This window comes from Heteronotia binoei, chromosome 9 (assembly GCF_032191835.1).
Source record: "Heteronotia binoei isolate CCM8104 ecotype False Entrance Well chromosome 9, APGP_CSIRO_Hbin_v1, whole genome shotgun sequence".
In the NCBI taxonomy this organism is placed as follows: domain Eukaryota; kingdom Metazoa; phylum Chordata; class Lepidosauria; order Squamata; family Gekkonidae; genus Heteronotia; species Heteronotia binoei.
Window position 1 is genome coordinate 55,400,757 of NC_083231.1, and position 21,855 is coordinate 55,422,611.

Below are 21,855 nucleotides of genomic sequence, written 5' to 3' on the forward strand. Positions count from 1 at the left end.
ATGAAAAGGTCTTTTTCGTCCTACCCTCACAATTTTAGACCTCTGCTAGAACATTTATTTTATTTAGATATCTTTCTTGCCATACTAGCAACCCTATAACAGAATAGTTTTCTTTCATATGTCATACATGTACCTGTCCTTTTCTTTTTTTTCCACACTGGTACAACAACAAAATCCTTCTTTTTGAAGGCATCTGTGAAAAGAAGCACACTGAATATCTTTTAAGGAATAGAACAACAGAGCCAAAGAAATATGAACAATTAATTTATTTGCACCCTTTTAAATTTAATAAGACAATCTAATATGCACATACTTATCTTTAGCATAAATGTACAGAATTCAGTTCTTATGTGTTATTGCTTTACTTTTGAGAAAGGCATCATAGCAGATCTCAGAACAAAAGCAGCATGCTGGAAAACATCCATTGTGTAACACAATTATTTGAAGGAGTGCAGGACAAGCATTTGCCCTTGATTGTGGTTTACACTGATTTTTCCAAGGCTTTTGCATCTGTGTGTATCTATATATATCTTCATGTCTGCAGCTCTGAATTTTTTGACACAATCCCTAAAGTGTTATCAAGACCATACTTTAAAGCTGTTTTGGGAACCTACAGCACACACACACACACAAACACACATACACAATGAAGCTTTGGTTAGTTTTAGTCTTTATACAGTCTTGTACTGACTGTCTCTTCAAAGCTAGCAGTAGTCTGACCACAGTTCTTACAATAATACACCAAAGTTTGGATGCTATAGAAATGTCACAGAGGTACATTTGTGGGAGGGATTCTGGATAACTCACTCTCCTGAATGCAACTCCCTGAAAAGCTGAAAAGCTGTTTCTGAGCATTGGAGGATTCTCAAAAACCACGTGGGATGCCATGCAGGGAGCTGCAGCCAGAAGAGGATGAAGGGCAGGGGGGTGGTTTCTCTTGATTTCCCCTTCTCACTGCACCCCCACCCCCACCATGCCTCATTACTAAGAGTCCCCCTAACTGAAAAGAGTGGCTAGAATGAGAAGTAGGAGGCAACCAAAATCTCTTATACGAGTTCACTTTGTGTGTGTGAGTGTGCACACAATCAATTGGGTTATCAAGTGTGCCTTCATTGATTAGCTCAGCTTTGTAAACTGCTTAAACTGATTATTTAATGGAGATTATGCTTTTTGATTATGGCAGCTTTTCAATGAAACTTTGATGTCCCCCACATTTTTTTTTTACCATTGTTGAAAACCGACTATTATTTCTCTGTGACTCGTGCTCTTTTGTGAGTTAAGAACTGTATTTAACATGTTGAGTGTATGAAATACTACACCAAAATGTAAAGCAAAATGTAGACATTTCAACTCGTCATGAATGAAAAAAATAGTATTTTGCAAATTGATTTAATAGCCCTTCTATGCAAGCCATACAGTTTTGATTGCTTCATAGATTTATATATTTTAAAAGGACAATAAAGCAGGTATTCCACAGATTAAGACCCACAATGTTAACAAAGGGAGATTTTGCATATATATGATTTGCTGCCTACTACACAGCAAATGAGTGATTGGCTGCAATCAAACCTTTCCTGTTTCAAACAATGAACGCTTATGCTTCTTTATATACAGAAATCTATTTAACCTTTCTGGTTCCCGCAGAAAATTTAAACAGACCTGATTTTCTTTCATCCTAATTGTTTCAGCCCAAAGCCTTTGATATGAAAGTTAGTGGTGATATTTAAGTGAAGGCTTCTCTTCTTCTCCCAAATGTCTGCAAGACCTCTCTAACCCTGATCTACTTGTTACATGAAGGACCGTCACAAAGTAACAAAGTAAAAAGTGTGGGACTAAACAACAATTATTTGAGCAGGAATTAGTATGTAAGTTCATTCTAAACTGATGCTTGCTCACCACATGAGTTTCTATAGCATTAACACTAACTAAAGCTCATGGCTGGTTTTAGGAAACTGTAAAACCTTCAGGAAATGCCTTTCATTTTATTCATGTGCCATACCTTTAATTTGATTAAAGTTATAAAATAACCTCAGCTAGCTTTCCCATATGTAATGAGTGGCCAATTACTTTGCTCAAGCTGATTGGAGAGGAAAGAAAGGAGGAGGGAGTACTGTAAAGTAAAAATCTAGGATAAAGAATTATGGGTTTAACATAATAATCTGTGAACAGAAAACACCATAGTAATACTTTATGTAAAAATAGTAATGCATTATGGAAACTGAATACCTATTACATAAGTATACTTAATTTGCATGCTTTAATCTGCTGTACAGTTTTGGGAAGTGTTGCAGCATTGGGGTTTTGTGAGCACTTTTTGACAAATTTGAGCAGAATGGGCATTAGGAGAGGATGAGGTATGGAAAAACAACATCTGAGTATCATATGTATGAGTAAAGCAACCTTAAGGAATATCTAGATATCCCTAAGGAATATTTGATGCCCATCAAATAAACTGCAAAGAAGCTGCTCAAAGAATTGGGGCAATTGTACTTTAGTAAGGGCAGAGCTAAATTAGGTTGAAACTGAAATTTGTAACATATTTCAATTTACTTAAAACATTACATCTATTTTTTCCTGTATATGGGCTCAAATCTGTTTATAACCAATTCTATAAAAAACACAATAAAACACCACATAATAAAAACCGAATGTAATCCACCCTTTCAGTGCCTATAAACAAAACTCAAATCCCATTAAAAGCCTTGGGTAAATGTTGATGCCTTGCATCTCTTCCTAAACCTGAAGGAAATATGCTTTCTTTACCTCCTCTGGCATTCCAGAGGGTAGGTGCAATGGCCCAAAAGGTGCAGACTGTGATGGAGGACAATCACATAGACCTGCACGAGTGCTGATGAAGAGAAGCTGACCTGAAGAGTATAACTGGCACACGAGGTCATACACCCAGGTGGGCAGCCATATTTGTCTGAAGCATAGAACAAAGTTGGAGTCCAGTAGCACCTAAAAACAATTGAACAAAGTTGGAGTCTGAAGCAACTGAACAAAGTTGAAGTCCAATAGAACAAAGTTGGAGTTCATTGTCTGATGAAGTGTGCTTTTAGCACATGAAAGCTTACATTCTCAGTAAAACTTTGTTGGTCTTAAAAATGCTACTGGACTCCAACTTTGTTCTACAGGGTCATTCAGAGAGATAAGACTCCTTCAGATATATGGGTCCCACATCAATACCAACATATTAAATTCAGAACCAGTTACAGAGGCAAAATAACTGTTAGAACAATTAACATTTGTGCCTACTAGCAACCGTGAGGTAACAGATGGATTGCTGTGTCTTATACAAACTGAGGTTTTGAAGCTGTCTTCAAGGGCAGCCCTACATAAAACATGTAACAATAGCTCAGCCATGAAGTTGCAGGAGCATTGATCACCATGACCAGATTAGTTACATCTAAAAGGGGAAGAGCTGATGGACCAGATGCAATTAGTAGAAACATTTGTGGCTACAACACCAACAACAGACCTGAATCTAGAAATATCCCTAACTCTTCACCAGAACTATGAAAGATAATTTCATCCCATTCAGGATAAGCAGATGTTTTCCCTCAAGAACACTAGCTTTCCTGACCAGCATGATCTCCATCTAATTTGGATTCAGTTTCACTTTGCTCTGCTTAGCCACTTGACCACAGTGTCAAGACATCAGTTCAAAATAGGGCTATCAGCCAGTGGCTGACAACCAAGACAAGTTCAGAGGTGAGGACATGGGAGGCACTGTTCAGAAACTGTGTTACATTACTTCCAGGAATTGCCAGAAATCACAGTGATACCTAGAACAATGTTATATCACTTCTGGGTTTTCCCTGGAAGAGATGTATAGTCATTGCTCTATTAGTTTCCCTAAAAAGAATTGAAAGATTAAAAAAGTTTATTAAGGTTTTCGGAGCAGAGATCTGTTTTCTTCTGTGTTCTTCAAAAGCCCCCCCTCTTTCAATATTAACTTTCCTAAAGAGTTCGGCCACATTTGCTCAACACAGTTTTACAAGCCAGGAAAGGCAAGAATCTAATGAGCAAGTTATGGCCATGGTAATCCCGGGGGTTGTTTTGTAGGGGGAAAAAAGTGGTGGAGCTCATTAGCATAACTCATTTGCATATGCCCCCAGCCAAAAACAACCTGAGGCATGCAAAAAGAGCCCCTGGCAAGTGAGGCCTTCTTGGGCTGGCTAGAGATCCAACCAGCCCAAGCAGGCCTCACTCACCTGGGGCTCTCCTTGATCACCCTCCCCAGTCAAAAGGCCAGCAAGCTACCCACCACCCAAAAATCACATCAGAAGTGGAAAAAGGATGGTGTGGGCTTCTCCAGGAGTTAATGAGGGCTGCTGGGGATGTGGCAAAACTCCTGGTGGCTGGCTGCCTGCCTACTCTCCTAATCCAGGGATTGTTATGCAGCTGCACCAACTATTCAATGGACAAGGTAGGTTGGTGGGGAGGAGTAGGGGGCCATCAGAAAGGTTCAGGAGCTGTGCTCCTATGAGCTCCTGTTGAATTCAAGGCCTGGATAATCCTATAAATCTTGTAGTATCCATTGACGTGGTCAATTTGAATCTTTATAAAATCTGAATTCTTATAACATTGACTAGTTAGTCCTTCTGACACCTCAGGTACCAAACGCACCCTCACCCTGGCATCCAGGTCAGAGTGCATGAGACAGATTTTATCAAAAAACAACCTTATGTATATCTGGTCATGTTAAGCATTTGAGCTGGCTGAGATGCAACACTCGCAGAGAGTAAAAATATTCTCTGCCATCATCACTGCCAAGCCACAGAACTGAAAATGGGTTTTATGGTGTCTTCTGTATGACTGAACCTGAGTCTTCCACCAATGTCATTCCAGACATTTATGAAACCTCTTAATTCCTCAAATTCCTATTAAACCAAGGAACTGGAAACATATCTGAAGACAGGAAAGTAAAACTGGGAATGATGACCCTAATTCACACAAACCCACATTCACAACAGGCAGTAGTACTTCGACAGAGCTGCAGTTTATATTTTCAAATCCTCAAGAGCATCATGGAATCTATGGCTGATAACAGATGGGCATTTGGGGGTGGATGGGAGGCATCCCAAATTGGGATGGCTCAAAAAGGGCCGCCCTGAAGCCTCCACATGCTCCCCCGCAAGTCGCCACATCCTGTCCATGGGGTGACATGGGCGTGTTCAGACAGCTGTTGCACACCATTCCTATCACTCAGCTTCCCCATACATTTTCTGTAGTCAGGCAGGAGGCGACTGGTGTGTGGCTCAAAATTTGCTACCGTTTTTTGAGTTGCATTGCGGAGGACAGAGTGAGTACGGGATGAGGATGGGTGACAGATGTTTGTATCTGGAAGGATTTTTGGGGTTGATTTCACAGGCATCTCTGAGTTGGCCCAAACTGCTGGTCTGTAATCACCCTATTTGTACCTAAGTGTATTAATGCAGCCATTATTGATAGAGAGAAGTAACAAATGTTTTCAGATGAACAACATTAGCAGCCATTAATACCTTACATTCCTACTGAAATGCATGTCACTTGCAAACATTAGTACCTTAGGTTGTTACTGAAATACATACTTTCACTCTATGTGAGTACAGGTTCTCCCCTTTCTCTCCTCTCCCAATGGTTTAAAATATTTTAAAACTATACTGTCTTAAGAATTAAGGAATCTTACCATCCTACGCTGCCCTAAGGATTTAGAACAGAATTAATACTAATGGGGGGGGGGGGTTGTAGAGGGAATTCCTTTGCATATTAGGCTACACACCCCTGATGCAGCCAATCCTCCAAGGCCTTAGAGGGCTTTTAGTACAGGGCCTACTGTAAACTCCAGGATGATTGCTACATCGGGGGTGTGGCCTAATATGCAAATAAGTTCCTGATGCAAAAAAAAGCCCTGATACTAATGGTTGTTTAAGGGCTTAAAGTTGTTGAACTGCTTATGCCACATTTATGAATTTACAGCAGTTTAAGAGATTATGAAACCATAAACTAATAATAGGGCAGCTTTAAAAGCTATTATGTTGTAAGAATTTATTCTGTTCTCTGACAGTTTTAAAATTCACCTAGTAAATTCAATTCAAAACCAATTCAATGCTATAAGGGCAAAAATTGACATTTCTACAGGGTGGCTTAATGTATTAACATTAAAATCCCACCCTCTCATTTAAACACTGCTTATGGTCAAATACACTTAAGAATTATGCGTAATTGGTAAGTATTATCTGATCACCGAAGGAAGGGAGGGAGGGAGGGAGGGAGGGAAAGAAAGAAAGAAAGAAAGAAAGAAAGAAAGAAAGAAAGAAAGAAAGAAAGAAAGAAAGAAAGAAAGAAAGAAAGAAAGAAAGAAAGATTGCTTTATCGCTTTTTGGCGATTTCATGTTTTATTCACGAAGACAAAACAGAAAACTTGTGGAAGGTTTTAGTGTGCATGTATTTGTTCAGTATGTTCCAAGGTTTTCCCTTGAAAAATTCAAATTCCATGGGCTGGTTCTGCCACCACTGGCCTTTTGTATTGACTTTACACTCTTATCTGATGGCCATAAATTTTCACTAGAGTGGAACACCAACAAAGCCGGTGACCCCTACTGCCCAAGTTTGCCAGACAATGGAGAACAGTCCTTACAGACACTCCAGCAATTTCTAAGCCTCATTTGTGCACATTTTCATTCAGCAGTTTGGACTGTGTGCAATTAGAGAGAGTCTATGTTTAAAGGGACCTCATGGGGTTGCAACAGATCACTGGAGCAATAAATTACTGGTTCTTCAGGAGCAGAGAGAACGTAGAAGTTATGAGAGTAGGAGGGGTGAGGTGAAAGGGTAAATGCAAATACTAAATATTATAATCTCCTTCCTGGGTGAACAAACCACCATCCTTGTAAATATCAGTCCTTTGGGCACTGATGGCTGTAACTTGAGTTACAAAATAAGTTTACTTAAATTTTGGAAGTGAACAGTGAAATGTTTGCCATTTGCCATCCCTGTTCAAAATTACAACTGAGAAAATGCTAATTAAAAAAAATCCAAACAGTGGTAAGCAACAATTTAATGCATGTGAGTTCAGAGCATGCACAAATTCTCATCACATATGATAGCAGCGGGATGGGGGAAGACTCATGGGATCAATGTAGGCAAGCCCTTATCTTTGTACTCCACATTAATTAATTTGGAATAATTACCAATCAAATCAGTAGTTCACATTAGATGCTTTTCTATAAGCAAACAAATCCCAGTTACCCTCAAGAATCTGTTTACATGAATTATGTTATGTAGTGTGTGATTCAGGCTATCATGGATCACACAGAGTGCAGTTCATGGCATCTTTTCTTCCCACCATGGCTGAAATTTCTGCTAATGCAGCAGTAGAAAGATTTGGCAACTAAATGTTACTGTGTTCCTTTGGTTAGAGTATGTGCAGTACCAGCATCTGAACCTTTTGTCCTTTTGTTGAACACTACCAGAACAAGATTTTATTACAGTATTGACAATGTGGTCAGATTAAGTCTAAATTACACAATGCAGGGCTCAAATCCAGCCTCCTTTAGCAACTTCCGTCTCCTGCTTCTTTTTCCAGGGCTGCTGCTGCAACCTCACCATAGATTGCTTTCCCCCCAACTCCCTTAGAGGCTCTTTGCTTCCTGCCTCTTGCCTCTCTCTCATTCTTTCATGCACGCACACACAAAGGCACACAGAGAGAGCTCTGTGGCTGCTTCCTGCTTTGTGTGGGACTCAGGAGAGAGACAAAGATAAGCCTCTCTCTCTCTCTTACACACACACACATACAGCTTCTGCATCATTCCCTGGAGCCACTCCTCCATTTTTGGGGTGGAAGGAAGGGAGTGGATGGATGGAGTCTTCTGACAAGTACAATGTACATTGAGGAAATTATTTTAGCCTATTCTGAAAAGCTTTTTTTTTAATGGGCTTCTCTGTTCCTACCTGGATTTATTGGTCGTTTTCGCACTCACCTTCCGCCGGCGCGACCCCCCTCTTCACCGCGCAGGATCTGCGCGGATTTCGCACTAAACGCTGCGGAGCAGCCAGAAAAGCCGGAAGCTCCCGTCACAAAAGCCACACAAACGCCAAACTGCTTTTTGGCGGTTTCAGTTTGAGCGGCTTTTGCGCCGGGAGCTTCCGGCTTTTCTGGCTGCTCCACAGCGTTTAGTGCGAAATCCGCGCAGATCCTGCGCGGTGAAGAGGGGGATCGCGCCGGCGGAAGGTGAGTGCGAAAACGACCATTGTCTTTCAAAAAACCCCTGATAGGAATTAGAACACTTGGATTAGTCGTTATATCTTGGAGAGTGGAGTGATTTCGGATGCCAAATGATAATAGCACATATCGGTAAGAAGGCCGGGAAACTAGCTCTCTATTCAGTCCAGGAGGATGCATTGTCCTGAGCTTCATTATCAACTGCAATTCACCAGTCTCTCTTTCTGATCTCCCTTTGAAATTCCTTTGTAAAAGCACTGTCACTCTTAGGTCAGTCTGATGGACAGCAGGCATATGCATGCTTAGAGGCAGTGCATATTAGTGACACCTAATGGAACTCACTCTGATTGGAGAACTGCAGCTAACTGTCAAGAAAGGGGGTCAGTTAGGCAGTTGGAGAGTGGATGAAGAAGAGAGTTGTTACTTGTGAAACTCGAGTGTGAGAGTCTAAAATGGAGAGTCTGTTTCAGAGGCAGAGTGGTGGAACCTAGAAGTGGCTCTGGTGGGAGAATGTTTCCAAAAGTGAATCAGTCTCTCTGTTTGTAAAACAAACAAGCACATCTTGAGAGGCAGATCCTAGTAGGCAGCCGTGTTGGTCTGAAGCAATAGAACAAAGCAGTAGACAAGCGCACCTTTAAGACCAACTAAGTTTTATTCAGAATGTAAGCTTTCGTATGCTCTTAAGTAGACTTCATCAGACAAAATGGGAATGGCAAGCAACAATTCTTAATATAAGTGGGCAGTGAGTTGGTACGTAGAACCATGGGAACCAACTCACTGCCCACTTATATTAAGAATTGCTGCTTGCCATTCCCATTTTGTCTGATGAAGTCTACTTAAGAGCATACGAAAGCTTACATTCTGAATAAAACTTAGTTGGTCTTAAAGGTGCACTTGTCTACTGCTTCATCTTGAGAGGTAATTTTAGTTCTCCAGTTTTAAGCCTACTGTCCAAGGTGTTAAGACTGACAATCTGGAAGATAAGGATTGGGCAAAGGGTTTGAAGTGGCATTAAAAGGTCATCAACATGCCAAAAGGCCCAGGTTATTTGTCTTAAAGAAGACATAACAACGAACTTACTAGGAAAATGGTCCAGAGGGAAGACCTTAGTCTTAAACACAGCAACAGAGCTGAGTACACTCTCAAAACTGTATGTTTATCAAGTGGGAAGTTTACAAGGAACTCTATGACAAGTAAAAGAGGTTCTTAAATAAGTCTCATAACATCTACAATTCTTTTAGTGAAAGCCAAACAGCTTTAAGAATAAAACCATCTCTTGTGAATTCAGCAGCCTAAGAAACTGTTTTGTGTTTATATTTAACTTTCTGCCGATCTATCCCAGATCCAAAACCCTATATAAATATCAATTCCCTTCCCTGCCAGTTTATTCCAATAAATCAAAAACTATTTAAAACTTTACCTGTGCATACCATGCCTTTTGCTAAAGGGAAATATTTGTCTATTAAATGATAGGGTGATTGTTTTAGTAGGGGTGATAAATAAAGTGGCTGCCTTGTTACAGTCAGCAACTGAATGTTGTGGTTTCTAATGTCAGATTTATGTCAATTTACTTAGTGACATGGACCTCTAGGATAGCACATATACAACCTGTGCTACTGGACCAAATTCAAGGTGCAGGTATTAACCTTTACAGCCATTCATGGTCAGGGACCCACATATCTTCAGGACCACCTCTCTCATTTGACCCTAATAGAGCATTATGATCAAATACAAAAAAATCTCCTGGTGGTCTCCAGGCTGAGAGAGATCCGGCTGTTCTCGACCAGGGCCTTTTCATACCTGCATATGACACCCAGGGCCGGCCTGACATCCTAAGGCACCCTAGGCAGACTTGCTGCCTGGTGCCCCCCCCCAAGCGCCCCCCACAGCTCCCCCTGTGGATCCACACACCCCTCCCTCACTGTTTCCTGCTTGCCCCCCCCCCAGTGCTTCACTCGCCTGCCCGTCACCGCGCTCCGCTCCATCCCTTCCCCCTGGGGCTTGACAGCTAAAAGTAAGCTTAACTGGCGAGCAGCCCGCGCCTGTGTATTTTTGCTAAGAGACAACACGCTCAGGCATGAACTGTAAAGCCGGCTAAGCTTACTTTTAGCCGGCGAGCAGGGGGAAGGGAGCGAGTGAGTGGAGCACCCCTACTTTTAGTGGCGGCAGGCAGGTAAGCAGAGCGCCTGGGGGGGTGGGGGGGTGGGATGCCGCGCCAGGGGGTGGGCGGCAGCGGCCTGGAGGGGGTTAGTAGCGGCAGCAGCAGCGGGGAGGGAGGGAGGGAGGGAGGGAGGCAAGCTAAGCACTTGCCTGGGGCACCGGAGGGGGGGGTGAAAGCCCAATTTGCCATTCCCTGCCTCTCAGTGCCCTAGGCAACCGCCTAGGTTGCCTAGTGGGAGGTCCGGCCCTGATCACAACTAATCCAATCAAGCCTTTTTCGCCCTGGCCCCTGCCTGATGGAACTCTCTGCCAGAGAACATCCATACCCTGCAAGATCTGTTACCCTTCCACAGTGCCTGCAAGAGAGATGTTCTGCCAGACCTTCGGAACAATATGAACACATGAACATATATGAACATATGAAGCAGCCTTATACTGAATCAGACCTTCAGTCCATCTGAGTCAGTATTCTCTACTCAAACTGGCAGCAGCTCTCCAGGGTCTCAAGCTGAGGTTTTTCACACCTATTTGCCCGGGTCATTAGTTGAAGATGCCAGGAACTGAACCTGTGACCTCCTGCTTACCAAGCAGATGCTCTACCACTGAGCCACCATCCTTCCCCTAATAAATAATCTACCACGGAGCCACCATTCCTCCCCTAATAAATAATCTGGCACTCTCAGGTTCCCCAGCTGGCCCCCTATTTACCTCAGAAGTTGGGGAGTGGAGACACCTTACTTTTTTGCCATTGTTTTAAAATTATAATTTAGTATTTTAACTGCATTTTAATTGTTATTTGATATTATTGATTTATACTGTTTACTGTTTTTGAGTGTTTTTTCTTGTTGTAAACCACCATGAGCCCTGTGTGCAGGGAAGAGCAGCCTAGAAGTGTAAAGAATAAATAAATATTCTTTGCATCCTCCTGAACTGAATGGTTGTGGATTGAGACCTAAGTTTTCTGTTTTATTACCATCGCTGGTATCTCCACACCTACTATCCCTCTGCATATCACACCTAATCCAATCAAGCCTGCTATTGTCATTTGACATCTGAAATTACCTTTATAAAGTTTATATCTGTGGTACCTTATGTTACATTTTATGGCACCCATTGCCTCACCCATCAAAGTGACATTTATGTCAGATCTGGCCCTCATAACAAATGAGTTCAATCTCTGAGCTATATCTTTCTCCACTTGGTTCATACATCATCCATACTGGAACATGCCCAAGGACAGTCAGGGCTGTTTTAATATGTAGCACAGCTGTTATTCACGCAAGTTCAGTTCCCTACCATGCAGATAAATGTGTGAAATGTGGAAACAGGCAGGGTAGGCAACTATGGCCAGTGCAGTTAACAAGAGTCTTCTCATTTCACATTATCAGATTGGAACCCAATAGAAACTGCATCCACTCCCCAATTTTTTTTAAGAAGTTCTTATCTTAAGTGTGATTGTGTGGGAATGGTTAGCATTAGTACATGTTTAGTGACGCTTAAAATGTTTTTTTTTAATGCATTTTCAATGTTGAAAAAAAAATCTATGTTGGATAAGTTCAAAACGTCTAAATTTACAAAGGCTTGTACTCTGTTTTCTGTCATGAAGGACAAAGGATTACAAGAAATAGCACATTTTTCTTGGTGGATACATAAGGATGCTCCTTTGACAAAGTTACCTCAGATCACAATGAACCAAAACTTTCCTGGAAAAGAGACTCCAGGAAAAAAAATCTAATTATTGTTAGTGAAAGGTGCTGTTCATAAATTATAGGGTCTTTCTAAAAAGGGGTCCATGATGTGGAAATTTGGGCTTACCAGCCAAGTTAATGTGGATGCATTTTCATGAAGCACAAACGTTTTAAATATAACCTACCAAGTTAATGTGGATGCATTTTCATGAAGCACAAACGTTTTAAATATAACCTACCTAGTTTTAAATATAACCTACCAATCTTAATCGTTCATGAGGACAGTTACTTCATGCCTCTTTATTAGGCATGCTACCATAACCTCATTCACAGAGAATTATGCTTGAAAAGCCAGCCCCAGCGGAAAGCATACTCCAGTAAAACAAATCTGCATTTTTGTCCTCTGTTAAAAATCATTTGGATAAATGCTTTGCCTTGCCACAAAGGGGTTAAATGAATCCAAAGTTTCCTGGTCAACCAAAGAAAGATTCTTGGGGATGGAGTGGCATCTAGTGTGTTAAGTACATGGGAAAATGCAGCCAAGGGCCATAAATATCTCATTAGTTTCATTCCCAATTAACCGTGAAACAGTGGCTGTTTATTGGAGTGAAACGCGTGCAGCAGAAGGAGCCTGGGGCCGGGTCTCCCTTGGGCTGTGGAACGATGGAGAGCGGTAAGGAGTTGCCTGGGAAGGAAGCACTGGACAAAGCCAGCCTCTCTTTAATTCACATCCCCTTCTCTTGTAGCCTCCCTTTCCTCTGTATCAACCAGCCTCTTCTTCCCTTTCCTCTCTGTCAGAGGAAGGTCTTCCTCCTTAGCTTGCTCTAGAGATCAAATTTCCTTATTCTCCCACCAATTTTCTTTTCTTCCCCTTCATTTTCAAACAAAGCATATATCAGAAAGAGCAAGGCAAGGTATCTGATATGAAATGTATGCTTCACAAATATAAGAGCATATAAGACCCAGAATAGTGTTGTGGTTAGAGCAGGGTTCCCCAATGTGGCACCCATAGGTGCCATGGTGGCCATCAATACTTCCCTTGGCACTCACTGAATGTTTCAGAAAGTGGGTGGGGTCATTATATGGCAGGGTTTGTTATTGGCTGCCCTCATTCAAATGAACGGGTTTTCCTCTGGAAGATCAAAAAAACTAGTAAGCATCTCAGGTTTTCCTTAGTCAGTGTGTGATTCCATTCTTCTTTGGGTTTTCCTTCTCCCCATGTTTGATATTCTGTTTGGTTCTGCCTCCTGTGGAAGTCATTTTCAGGGTGGCATTCACCATCCCCTCTCAAAAGTCCATGTTTCCATAGGCTCAAAAAGGTTGGGGGCCCATAGGTTAGAGTGCTGGACTAGGCTCTGTGAGACTCACAGAAGCTTGCTGGGTGGCTTTCAGCCTAATTTACCTCATAGAGTTATTTTGAGATGATAAAATGGAGAAAGGAGGAACAATTAAGTTGTTTGGGGTTCCCACTGGGGAGAAAAGCAGGATATAAATATGTTTAAGAATAATAATTATGCTGTCAAATATTGATGACTAATGCATGTGTGAATTCACAAGAATTTTACATGTGTTTACTTAGGTCTGGCTCCAATAGATGCTTTTACAGTCTGTAAATGCATACACGGAATTGGAGGTCCCATGCATATTGCTGAAGATCCCTCAGGAAAAGCATATTACCCTTTTCCTGATGCACCCCATTCCCTCTGTAGAGGTCAGGACATTCCTTAGAAATATCCGGATGAGGCAAATAGTGGCCCAAACCACCCTCCAATATCTTGCGGATCTCCTTATTTGCTCTGTAACGAGCCCTCTCTATCCTGGCTGGATTCCAAGCACTGCACCACACCAAGCGCGGAATCATGGCCGACCAAACTATAATGGTACCAGGCCATCTCTTCGTAATGTACTTGAAATCATCTCGGGCCTGCAAAATCAAAACCTTAACCAGCCCGAGATCACTCCCCCCCGGTGAATAATCAAAACCTGAGGAGGAGGAGCCAAACACCCATGAAACAAAAGCAGGAGCAGGCCAGGCCACTGAAGACCCCGGCGCCTCTGCCATTCGACCGTAACATATTTGCTGAGCCCCAGCTGAGAGCCAACAGCGGTTCTCCGAGCTTGATGTGCCGCCCAAAACACATAACTGTGCCCACAGATGAGAACTCGGCTCCTCCGGCCAGGAACAACAGCATCTAAAAAGAGAAACAGACAAGTTATAAAACCCAAACCTTAAACTACCCCAGCTCCAATAGCAACGCTAAAAGTGGAGCAAAGGGTGAACATAACCTTTATAAGCCCGAGACCACCAACATCCAAGGCACTGGATGGACGCAGCAGAATATCCTAAGGCCATGGCCGTAGAGGCCGCCCCAATTCTAAAAGAGTGGGTACCAAACCTCACTCCAGACAACCCCAAAAGAGCTAAGACCCTAGACGTCACTGCCCAAAACTGGTGTTTTGTCAGAGGGCTGCCCCCAGCATGACAAAACAACAACCCTTTGCAGCCCCCCCGCACTGCCAAATAATCAGCCAATGTGGACACCGGGCAAAGCTCCGCCTCTGAACATGGACCCAGCTCCAATACAGTCCCAACACCCTGTTGGTCCGTCTTGGAACGGCGGACAGTAAGAACTGCCTTACACCCCGTTAACCTAACATCCCAAAAAGACAAAGCCCTGCCTGAAACATCCTTACTGGAGCTTGCCACTAACTCGCTGATCCTAAGCACCCCAAAAAAGGCCACCAAAGAGGCTGCATTAAACAAAACAGCCTCAAAGTGAGATGCACAGACTGTGCTCCAAACCCCTTTCAAACCCTTGAGAATCCCAGGAGACATAGGGTTCCTGGTGTCAGGATTAGTCCCAACCTCCCTGGACCACCCTTCCAGCATCTTTCGAATACGAAAATCTGCTGTTTCCTCCTTATACCCCAATGCCTTGCTAGCAAAAGCCAGCGCAGACAGGCATCCTCTAATTGATCACACGGCCAATCCCTTACCTTTTAAGCAAACACAATAGTGGAGCAATTGCTCCACGGGGAGGGGCCAAACAATGCGATACCCTACCTCAGCCCTAAAGTCTTCAAACTGCCGCACAGCACGTTCATAAGACTTCCTGGTGCTAGGCGCAATGGCTAGGCCTATTGCTCTGCAGGCCTCAGCTCTCCAATCAGCCATAGCTCCTGGGGCATTGGCGCCACCTCTTGATCAACCTCCGGGTCCAGCTGACAAAACCTCTCCATCTGTTTACGAGAGAGAGCGTCAGCCACCCCGTTATTCACCCCAGGAACATGCTTGGCCAAAAACAAAATGTTAAGCCACAGACAATGCATAGTGAAGGCCCTCACCAACCTCCTGACCCGTTGCAATTTGGATGAAAGGGAATTAATAACATGAACCACCGCCATGTTATCACACCAAAAATGAACGGTGTGATCAGCCATATTGCTTCCCCACAACCAAACCGCAACCAAGATGGGAAAAAACTCTAAAAAACATGAGATCCTGGCTCAAACCAGCCTGCACCCATGAATCAGGCCAAACTTCCATGCACCAATGTCCATGGAAGTGAACCCCAAAACCTAATGACCCAGCAGCATCGGACATGACCTGAAGCTCCGCCTCAAGCCTCATGTCCTCTCTCCAAAAAGAAATCCCATTAAAGGATTCCAAAAACTCCTGCCACACCTGCAGATCCTCCCTCATGCTGCTGGTAACTCTAGTCCTGTGCTGCGACAGGTGAAGGCCCACCATAGCATTACAGAACCTGCGAAGAAAAGCCCTTCCAGGGGCAACCACGTTGCAAGCAAAGTTAAGATGCCCCACTAACTGCTGAAGCTCAAATAGTGTAACCTTCCTCTTAAGGAGGAAAGTACTAATCCTAATTCTTAAATCCTCCAGCTTCTACAGAGGTATTCTAGAAGATTGCGCCAGTGTGTCCAACTCAATACCTAAAAATACAAGGCATTGGGCCAGGCCCTCAGTTTTCTCCTCAGCCAGTGGCACACCCAACTCAGCGGCCAGCTCAATAAAGCCCGACAACTACTGAGTGCAACGCCCAGTACCTAAAAAACACACAAACAGTAGTCGTCCAAATAATGGACCACGTCCTGCAAGCCCACTTTTCCGCATACAGCCCAGTCCAAGAATGTGCTGAAAGACTCAAAAGCCGCACATGAGACAGAGCAGCCCATAGACAAAGCCCTGTCCATGTAAAATTTCCCTGCAAAAGAGAAACCTAACAGCTCAAAATCATCCGGATGGACAGGGAGAAGGCAAAATGCAGATTTGATATCGCATTTTGCCAGCTCAGCTCCCTGACCACAGCATCGAAAGATGCCCACAGCCTTATCAAAGGTAGTATACCTAACAGAACATAATTTCTCAGGAATCCCATCATTAACCGAAGAACCCTTGGGGTAAGAAAGGTGGTAAATCAACCGAAATTCACCAAGTGCCTTCTTTGGTACTACCCCCAAAGGAGAAACCCTAAGGTGAACCACTGAAGGACTAGAAAATGGGCCCAAAATCCTGCCCTCAACCAGCTCCTTGGCGATCTTAGCCTCCACCTTGTGTTCTAAACCTTTCACAGAACTAAGGTTCCAAGACCAAGTTGGCACCCGAGAACCTTGAAAAGGAATCCTAAAACCCAATGTAAAACCCTGCAACAAATATAAACTATTGCCCCTATGCGGGTACCTGCGTAGCCACTGCTCAAGAGGTCCCAGCTTTATCGGGCTGGGGCCCTTTTCCAGCTTGGGAGGAACCCCCACTCCTGCCCTGTCTCTTTTGACCCTTACGCGGCCGAACTCTTGGACAGTTGCTAAATGAGTGTGGGCCGGCACACATGAGGCATTCATGCTTGAAAGTGCAACCTTTCCGATTGCACACCCCCTGTGACCCAAACTCCCAACAAAGCAAGCGGGGTTGAACCGCCTGCCCCGCTGACCCACAAGAAGCTGAAGAGGTAGCCGAAGAAGAGGAAGCCTTAGCCACTAAATGGCCACTGTCAGAACAGTCGCCCAAATTTGGCCGAGCCGGTGACATAACTTGCAGCCACAGTTGCTGGTGGATGCGATCCCAGGGCAAAGAAGGGTACAAAGCGGCCCTCATCCTGAATTCCTCGTCATACTGAATCCAGGCCGGACCACTAAACATCGTGTACCCTTTGTATATGATGTCCATGTACTGGATCAACGCTGCTGCCCGCCAGGGCTGAGCATGCGCTATCACACCCGCATACACAAAGAACCCGGGCAACCAATTAGCCCAGGTCCAATCCACCTTCCTCTTTTTCAACTTCTCCTTCTCCTGATCATCAAGATCCTCCTTAACCTTTTTCTCTAACTCCCTAAACAAAAGGGAGAAAATGTCTACATATTCTCCTTTGAGGATCTTGTTCCTTGTGGCTGGCAACAGGTGGTCTCCTAAAGGCAAAGCCACCTCCCCAAAAGGCATGGCTCCGAACAGAACTGACCCATATGGGGAGGGGAAGCCCCAGCTTCCAGCTAATGCAGGCGCCACCCCCTGCTGCTCAGCCCCAGGCCAATTCCCATAAGGGCCCAACTAGCCCTGTGGCCATGCCCAGCTAGCCTGGGACCCTGCACCTGCAGCAAAAGGAGTTCTAGAACCCCACACTATTGGGAGCCGCAGGAACAAAAGGCCCCCATGGCCAAATAAGCCCCGGACATATTGTGGAACCATCCCCAGCCTTACCTGGCAACCCAGCAGGTACCACAGCAGCACTGCTCCGACAACAGAGGAAGAAGGACCCGCACCAGCATCCACACCCACGGCTCCACCAGCTCCAGCAGCAGACCAACCTTCCAAAATAGACAATTTTGTTAGAATACTGGCTTGAAAAGCCCTTTTTGAAATTCCCCCCTTCTGAGGAACTAACGAAGATTGCAACCCTGCTACCTGCTCCAACGCCCGCAGCCTCAAAACAATGGCTGCATTTACCTCATCCTCCCCCTCTTCATCCGAAGATGAAGGCGGCGGAGGCCGCTTCTGCACGGGCTTAGGCGCCTTACGCGCCAGCTGCTTCCCCTTTGACTTCCCTGCTCCCTTTTTACCAGACATCTTAAATGCACCACCAACCTGGCTGGTACTAATCTCCTTAGAGGCAGATGAACAAGGACCCAACAACCCCACCTAAAATGGCTGCTCAAATTTTGCACAAAATGTCTGCCCAAACAGCCTCAGGGCTGTTGTATCTAGGCAGAAAACTAAAATTCAAAATGGCTGCCAGAGAAAAACCTCAGATCTGTTGTATCCAGGCAGGAATTAAATAAAAATGGCTGCCAGAAAACAGCCTCAGGGCTGTTGTATCCAGGCAGAAGCAGTAAAACAAAATGGCCCCTGAAGAGATGTGTCAACTGAGAGAAAGATTAACAGCCCCCACAGTCCAGATTAATGACAGGAATAAATCTGTAATCCCTAAATTTAAATTATTATCATTATTTTTTTTAATATGAGTACTGGCCACAAAGCTAAAGAACTAGCCAGGGCTGTCCCTGCCTAGCTTCCAAGCCTCAACCAAATAGGGCTAGCTTGGGCCATCCAGGGGTATATGAAGGATTGAGGGAGGGAGGGGGGGAGGTTAATAACCAGTAGGGTCAGCACAATGCCCCTAAAATCAAGCCCCCATTGGCCTAAACACCCAGCCACGTAGCCCTAACACAACCCCCGACACCCCTCCTTAACAGGAAAACCACAACAGAGCCAAAGCCTGCGATCCAACATCGCGCTTCCTTGCCCCGACACCACACGATCCAAATGGAGACGGCAGCCACCCGAAGCCCAATCCCCCACGCTGTCTGAGGGCTTGCAACACTGCTCTCATACCAGCGATCTTCGAGGGACTGACAGTGATGGGGGTGGGCGGAGGCTTACAGAGGCACTCTTTAGCCCTGCCCCCTAAAAGACGTGCCTAAAGCGCACCTCACCGTCCACTCTCCCTCCCGGGAGGCAAACAATCCCTGCCAGCCTAGCTGCGAGGCGGCAGGCTGATGGAGATCCAATTCCCATCTCACAGGATTGTGTTAAGGATAAACAGGATGCAGTATGGCTTATCCTATAGACACATAACTATAATTCATGCATTTATCTTGTTAAAATTCTGCACACCCTGTTAAATGCAGTGCCATCTTTGTAGTGCAATTCATAGCACAATAATAATAGTTCCTCTTGCTAAGTCCACTGTACTCCAGTGCAGTCTTGCATACCAACCCAGGTGGTACATGTCATTACTGTTCCTATACTTTATAGCACATCCCTCAAGAAAGGTTTGAAATACAGCACACATTTTAAAAAGTGAAATGAGAACCCCGTGTAAAATGTAATCCTATTCTTAAAATCGTTTCACAGATTAAAGGAAAAGAGTTGACACAATCCTGATCAATGAATTGTGAAATTCTTTAACATGTAATTTGATTTCAGACCCTGCTTTACATTGCTGTAAAGAGGCAAATATATTAGAGGACAGATGCCCCCAACTTCACCCTAATTTTGTTCTGTACCTTAATGAGGGACTTATCTTCCTAAACTATCTTAAATTGTGGGAGAACATGAAACAGAAAGCAGGATGGGGATGAGGGAAAAAAGAGTACAGCTGAGAGCTGACTTTGCACTTGGTTATTTCTTGCAGAGAATATTTCAAATTTCTGTTTCAGCCAAAGAATTCCAGCAGGCTTGCCATGTTTATCATTGTAGAAAAACAAAACAAAGGTCTAGTGGCACCTAAGCCAGCAAAATGTCCTGACTTAGGAAAGTTGTACTACTAAATGCAAGTGAATGTATTAGATATTTGTAAGAAATTTTTAAAAAATCAACAAGACTTGTGCTTGCAAGTTTACCTTTTTAAAAAAAGTACATGTAACAGATTATAGACTGTTTCATACAATAAATATTTCCATACAATAAATATTTTCTTGCAGAGAATATTTCAAATTTCTGGTTTCAGCAAAAGAATTCCAGCAGGCTTGCCATGTTTATCATTGTAGAAAAACAAAACAAAAGTCTAGTGGCACCTAAGCCAGCAAAATGTCCTGACTTAGGAAAGTTGTACTACTAAATGCAAGTAAATGTATTAAATATTTGAAAGAAATTTTAAAAAATCAACTAGACTTGTGCTTGCAATTTTACCTTTTTTTAAAAAAAGGACATGTAACGATTATAGACTGTTCCATGGACTTGCCTTAACACTGCTGCTAAGGTGCTAGTCCAATCAGGGCTGAAAATGCAACTTATTCCACTCCCTCCATTAATAGAATCATAGAGTTGAAAGGGACTTCAAGTCATCTAGTCAAATCCCCTGTGCAATACAGGAAATTCACAAATACCTCCCCCCAGGGCTATTTTTGTAGGAAAAGCCCAGTAGGAACTCATCTGCATAATAGGCCACACCCCCTGATGTAACCATTGTTTGACATAGGGCTTTTTATAGAGAAAGCCCAGTAGGAACTAATTTGTATATTAGGCCACTCCCCCTGACGCCAAGCCAGCCGGAACTGCGTTCCTGTGCATTCCTGCTTTAAAAAAAAAAAAAAAAAAAGCCCTGCCTCCCCCCCCACAAACCCCCAATGACCCGTGTTCCATGCCCAGAAGATAGCAAAATTCCTCCAGGATCCCTGGCAAAACTGGACTGGAGAATAATAGCTACCTAACCGAGTGTGGCAAACAGCATGTCCCTGGACATGTAAAAAAGGGCCATGAGAACTAAGCACTGATGCAACCCTTCCTGCCCTCCTTCTCATGATCTGCCTAAATTCACAGAATCAGCATTGCTGTCTGATAGCCATCTAGCCTAGGGTTGCTGATCTCCAGATGGGGCCTAGAGATCTCCTACTTTTACAACTTATCTCCAGCTGGCAAATATTAGCTCCCCTGGAGAAAATGGCTGCTTTGAAGGGTGGACTCTATAGCATTGTACCATGCTGAGGCCCCTTCCCACCCCAAACCTCTCCTTCTCCAGATCCACCCTCAAAGTCTTCAGGTATTTTCCAACAGACCTGCCAACCCTAATCTAGCCTCTGTTTAAAAATCTCCAAAGAAGGAGAGCCCACCAAATGCTGAGGAAGTCTGTTCCACTGAGGAACTGTTCTGTCAGGAAGTTCTTAGTGTTTAGTCAAAAACTCTTTTGATTTAATTTCAGCCTGCTGGTTCTGATCTGATGTTCTTGGGCCACAGAAAACAATTTTGCACCATCCTCTATATGTCAGCCCTTCAAGTACTTGAAGCTGGTTATCATATCACAGCTCCAATCACCAGGTTTTAAGTTTCCAAAGATTAACTGACTTTGCTATTAGAATATAAAGATCTTGAGAAAGTTGACAGAAGGATTATTTTGCACCTTGCACTGGACTTGCTGCACTCCCTGTACATATCAGTCCCTACAGATATAACAATGGAACTATAGAATTTGTGGATGTGTCTTGAGAATGTGTTGACTCAAGACTTTGCATCCAGGTCTAATAGTCTGGAGCAATTTTCATATGTAATATTTTAGAAATCTGTAATATAATAGCTCTCATATGTCTCTGAACCACCTTTCGATAGCAATTCTGCTTCAGTACAAATTGCAGTGGTGATTTTCTGTACGAATTCACAGCTCTTGACAACTGGATTCAGCAACCAGAATAATTAAGTTTGTTTACTATTTAAAAATACCAAAATTCTGTTTTTTTCTAGTACCCACTTTAGACTGAAGGCATGTTAAGGTTATCCGTTACTGGTCATGCCCACAGCACTGATTCCAGTCTAAGCAATTCCACTCTGGGGCTTTCTTTCCAGTCTCAGGACAC